Source organism: Mustela lutreola, chromosome 1 (genome assembly GCF_030435805.1).
Source record: "Mustela lutreola isolate mMusLut2 chromosome 1, mMusLut2.pri, whole genome shotgun sequence".
NCBI classification, from domain to species: Eukaryota; Metazoa; Chordata; class Mammalia; order Carnivora; family Mustelidae; genus Mustela; species Mustela lutreola.
Genome location: NC_081290.1, coordinates 187786533 through 187792532, shown reverse-complemented (window position 1 = coordinate 187792532; position 6000 = coordinate 187786533).

The window sequence follows — 6000 nt, the reverse complement described above, 5'->3', positions numbered from 1 at the left end:
AGCCCGAGGCAGGAGAGTGGTGTGGCCGTGGCAGCAGCCATCGGGCTGACACGTGGTGTGTATTTTCCATACCCACTACCTTGCCAACTCAAAAAAAGGTCCGTGGTTGCCACCACCCAGACTTGCTGCTGCTGGAGGAGGCTGGCCTGAGCCGCCTGCCTTGTCTGGGGGCTCAGGGACAGCCACTGCGGGCAGCAGGAAAGGAAGTCACCAACCCATGAAAGAGAGAAATGAGGCAGGATCCGAAGTAAAGCAGGCATCAGCTTCGCACACACTCTGATCAGCCCTGCCTTTCTTGGATTCTTCCAGATGATTCTTCTATAGCTTCTCAAGGGACTCTCCGTGGGTTGAGGCTGTGCTGTGTTCTTAGGGGAAGGAGGGGGTGGGAAGGGGGGTGAGGAGTGGTAGACTGGGCGGAGCAGGTAGGGAGAGGTGGGGCCCGGGAGCTGTAAGCGGCTGTGGGAGGACTGGGCTCCAGCCGGTGATGCAAGCAGCCACGCGTGAATGAATGAGCCACAGGGGGTATCAGCGGATGCTGGAACCACATTTCAGTGCGTGCTGCTAACTCACCTGCACGAGGGGAACATCATCTTGGAGTCAGGGATTGAGCAAGCATGTCGGGCGCATGCCGGGCTGCTCTGGGCACCTCGCAGGGTGTCCCAGAGCTGCAGGATGGGGTCTCTGGTCTCAGCCCAGGGCCATCTGAAAGGACCCAGGGTGTGAGCAGGATATGCTAGAAAGAACTCGAGACACACGGTCTTGGATTCTGGTTCTACCTCTGTAACTTTCTAGCTGTGTGCACATGGAAAAAGATTTAACCCTTTCTGGGTCTTGGTTTCTCCAACTCATTTGCCTTTTATTTTCATGTCAAAGAGGAGATATAGACCCAGCTTACACGACCCAAACGAACACTTGATTCATCAGCATTCAAGTTAATGATGGCACCGGGCAGCCCCTTAGAAGAACAGCTGGAGAAAACTAGCAGGTTCCACAGTGATGTTTCCCCGGAACAAAGGGCTGTCTCTCCATAGTTCAGTTCGAGTCACCCTGCTGACAGATGGAGCAGGTCATCAATCTTCCAGCAGACGACTCAATCTCTCCAAGACACAGCCTCATCTATAAAGTGGAGGGGACGATAGTTCTTACCTCATAGTCTTGTTGTGAGGCTTAAATGAGATAATATATGGAAACCTTTTAGCCAAGGGCTTGACATCTTGTAAGTGCTGAATAAATCTAGCCGTTAGAGCTGTCACAAGCTATTAGGGGCTCTCCCGGGTTCTTTCCAGGGATGCTCTGGTAGGTGGATGGTCTCAGTCAGTTTTAAGGGCTCTATGAGGGCAGACAAATGGGCCCCTAGGTGAGCCAGCCAGGGTGAGGGAGGGAGGGGCTCACTCTCCTGGGGGCACTCATGACCCCCACAGGGGCGAGGGACAGAGGGAGCTGCTAGCTGCCATGCTTCCCCCCGGGGGTCGAGCTCCGCAGGCAACAAAATCCCGCAGGAGGCATGGTAGCTACACGCCTTCCCTCTTCACCCTGGCAAAGACAGGGCCTTGAATGGGCCATGCTTGGCCTTCTGTCCTCCCTGCTCGGAGCTGTCCTGCCCACTTGTAACAGGGCAGGGAGCCTTGCACTGCCCCTCGGAAACTGAGCTGCTGGGGGCAGGGGGCTGCATCCGTCTACTTCCCTTTCCTCCCGGGGAAGACGGCACTAACAAGGAATAATGAACAGTACTCATACTGACGCTGTCCTGGAGACCACCGCATTTAGCTCGTGTTTATTACACCCCAGGCACTCTTCTAAGTGCATAAATGCCTCTCACCCTCCTCCCCACCCCGTGAGGTCAGGACTAGTCCTTTCTCCTTTTTATAATTGAGAAAGTGGAGGCATGGGCGTTAAGAAAGGTGTCCAGGTCCCCCAGTAAATCATGCGCTCAAGCCCCTCCCCCGTGCAGGGGCGTCCCTTGGGAGCAAGAGAGCACTTCCAGGCTCTGATACCGTCCGAGTACCTTTAAGGGGAAAAGCACTGGAAGGCGGTGCATTCGCAGGACGTTCAGATGTCAGCGGTGGTAGAGGCAAGTTGTGGCCTCTCCTACCTTTTTTTTTTTTTTTTTTAATAATGTTCCTATTTTTCTTAAGTATGTTTGTTGGTCACATGAAAACACGCAGCCAGGTTGCAACAGTGAAGACATGCCTCTGCTCTCTGCTCCCCAGCTCTTTGTACCCAGCTCTCTGGAACAGCAGGGAAGCTGGACACCACTGTGGGGGGCGTGGGGGAGGGGGAAGGGGGAAGGGGAGGGGAGGGGGGCTGGGCCCTGCAGAGCTGCCCCCCTGGTTGCATTCCCCATCCCTGGCAACTTAGGGTGGTTTTCTGCAGTCAGAGGCCACACTCCGGGCTCTGACTCCCTGTCGCCGGAGGGAGTCTGCCTGGAGGTTCAGGCCGAGGCTGCCAGGCAGTTTACCCTGCTGCTTCCTGAACAGGCTCCGGTAGGAGAGAGGAGGACTCGGAGCTGCCCCAGAGCCTGTGCAGGGCTCCTGCTCAGCTCCGATGAGTACCGTGTGGCCTTGCAGATTCAGGCGTGGATTAGAGGTGGAAGGACTAAGGCTTTGGCACTGTAGACCCTCCTCCTCCACCCCTCCACTTCCTCAGCCCTGCCAGCACCTGTCGTCTGCCCATCTTCCCCACTGCTGGTCTTCTGGTCCCAGGCCCACCCCTGTCTGGAGTCTCTACAGGCCTGGAGGGTCCAGAGAAGGGTCCAGGGAAGGAGGGAGCAAGAGATGGGTAGGTGGGAAAGTAGGAGGGTGCCAAGTCTGGGCAGTCTGGGCTTGGGGAGGTCCAGAGCCTCGGTCTCTGCATTCCTTCCTCTGGCTGCTGAGACCCTCTGCCCCTACCCACCTCTCGATAAATGGGTAAGGGAGGCTGTGAAAGCATGCAGCCTGGAACAATCAGCATCTGGGGGACTATCCAGACCCCAGCCAGCCGACGGAGGGGCAGCTGGGCCGGCCCCCCTCCTACCTGCCCCGCCAGCCTGAGCCAGCAGATGGCCCCTGCCCTCATGGGGCTGCCCTCCCCCACCGCCCAGCCTGTAGGGAGAGAAGAGGTGGCTCAGGGGGACTGAGGGGGCCCCCTTTGTCTCCCTTAACCTCCAAGATCGCTGTCGTTGTCAGGTGTGGGGGCTCCCGGGGTCCGGGCATTCTGTGCTTGAACGTGTCGTGTTTATTATGCCTGGTTAAAGATCATTAAAGCCTTTGTTGGGGAGCTGACTGACAAGGAGAGTGGATTAATATTAGAACACCCTGTCACAACTGGTGAAAAGGCGGGATTGATTTTATAGGGAGTTTAGTCAGAGCTGCGTGTAAACCCCCTGGGGTTGCTCTGGAGTGTATCCATCTCCTCCATTAGGAAGTCCCTCCGGGAATATTCGCTGCCGTGTTTATTACAACCAAAGCTGCATATCATAGAGAGAGTATTAGCTGCTTTTCTTCAGCTTTCTTGCTCTTGATTGCCCTGGCGCCTAGTGGCTCAGTCCCGTGCACTCAGGCAGCTGCCGGGTCCAAGGAGGCAGCTGTGGGCTGGACCGGGAAGGTATAGGTGTGTATTCACGTGCACACGTGTGCTCCAGTGCCTGCTGGGGTGGACGTGGGGCGCTCCAGAGCTCCCCCTTCTGGGGGACGGTGGGGAGGACCTTTCACTGTCCCTGCTGGAGATCTACCTGCAGGGCTCATAGATTTCCCTGAGACTTTTGCCCAAGAATTCACGGAATGCTCCTTTGACAAGAGGAAGCAAAGTGATGGTGTAGACCCTGTGCTGGGCCAGGAGTGAGCTCCGCCATTACCAGCCGTGTGACCATTGGTCAAGTCAACTAACTTCTCTGGGCTTGGTTTCTTCATTACTCCTATCAGGACAAGGAAACGGTACCCATCTTACAGATGTGTTCTAAGAATTAAAGGGATGTTACAAGCAAAGTACCGGCACGTAGTGAGCACTTAAGGCAGTTAATGCTGTTGTATCATGAGATAATTATTCTAGTATATTCTAAGTGGGATTCAATTTACAAGCATTCAGTTCTGACAAAACTTTCTAGGAACATCCTTATGGCAGAGAACATGGCCTATGTAGGGAAGCGAAAGCGTCATGGGGCAAGGTTCACCAGTCCTTCTCCAGTGGGAGGGCTCATGGCACATTGGGAAAAGCCCAGACCCAAGCGGGGGAGTTCTGGGGCACTTGGTGGGCTGGATCCGAGATGATACGGGACGAGATCTGGGCCTGCCAACCAGCTCGGTGGACGTGGGGCGGGAGGTCAGCCCAGCAGATGTCAGTCATTCAGAGTGGAGGCTGAGTCTAAGTCACAGACCATGTGTCACACCAGGGCACAGATAAAAGCGGAAGGTTGGTTAGGTGAGCAGCAGAGAGGGAACGGGTCACTTGCCGGGGTCCCAGGAAGGTCAAGATTCTGTGAGCCAAAAGAATTCATGACTCACTTTTGCTGAACTCCTGAAGTCTTTCTAAAAATGTCTATCTACCACAGCACTCAGCAGGTAGCCTCTTTTTTCCCCTAGCGTCTGGTGTTGACAACGGATGCCTCCGGAGCCAGGTTACCACCCAATTCTCTGTGCCCTTGGGGAAGCTAGGCCTCAGTTTCCTTCTCTGTAAAATGGATATAGCACTTACTTCTCAGGGGTGTAGAGAGGGTTAAATATGACAATCCAGGGGCACCTGGGTGGCTCAGTGGGTTAAGCCTCTGCCTTCGGCTCAGGTCATGATCTCAGGGTCCTGGGATCGAGCCGTGCAGCAGCCTCTCTGCTCAGCAGGTAGCCTGCTTCCCTTCCTCTCTCTCTACCTGCTCTCTGCCTACTTGTGATCTCTGTCTGTCAAATAAATAAATAAAATCTTTAAAAAAAAAATGAGACAATCCATGCAGAGCCTCTAGAACAGCACCTGGAAGTCACTGACCTTCGACGTCAGCTGCCATCAGAGTCCCTGTGGCTCCCTCCCGAGCAGAGACCTAGACTCATAGTTTCTGTGTCCACAAGGACCACCAGCCCTGGTCTGGGGCACATAGGAACACACAGCAGGTGGTTGAACTGCAGCATGGAGTGGGATAGAGCGCGGTCACACTTCCCACGGTAGGGATAACCTGAAACTGCCTGGCAAAGAGGAAAGACAGACCAGGGTCAGATGCCGAGTCGGGTCTTAACAGGATATAACAGAGTTGAGAGTAGGAGCAGAAGCAATGGCAGGGATTTCCACGTCTGGTGAGCGCCCTGTGGTCGAATCAGAGCCTAAGAGACAAGTCCAAGCAAAGGAGGGCAGAAGAAGGCTAGGGAGGACGATCAAGCTGGGAAGGAAGGGTGTGATACCAACCTTCTGCAGGTGGTGGGGGCAGAAGCAGGCTTCAGGAGTCCCGTGCAGGTAGACTGTGAGCATGGAGGCCGCACGGGCTTGCACCTGCTATGATAAAATCAAACTCAGCAGGAGGCAGCTGGGGTTCTCGAGGAAGGGCAACAACAAGGTGAGAGAGGTTAAGATTGCAGACGCTGACAGGTACGACTCAGAAATCCAGGCTCTCGGGATATGATAAAAGAAACAAAGTAAACAGCACACGTGAGCCTTCCCTAACAGCAAATTCTGCAAAAACGCTTTTTGTAAAATATTTAAATAATGCAAAAAATTCAAAGAAGAAATTAAGACATGCCGAATCCTACCTCCAAGAGATAATCACTGCTAATATTTTGGTCAACACCTGTCGGCAGATGGAGGTGTTCGTCATCTCCATCGGTGTCCCTCTCTGCAATCCCGGATGAACGCACCTTCTAAGAAAACACATTCACACATGGAAACTTGACGGCTGGTTGGCAAACGCAGTTTCAAAGTGCATCCTCCGTCCTCTCCCTTCCCCACCCCCAGACCAGACTGCCACCTTTAATACCCTCCTACCTGAAGGCATTTCGTGATCCGAGACACAGACGGATTTGTGCATGTATATTATACAAATGGGCTCAG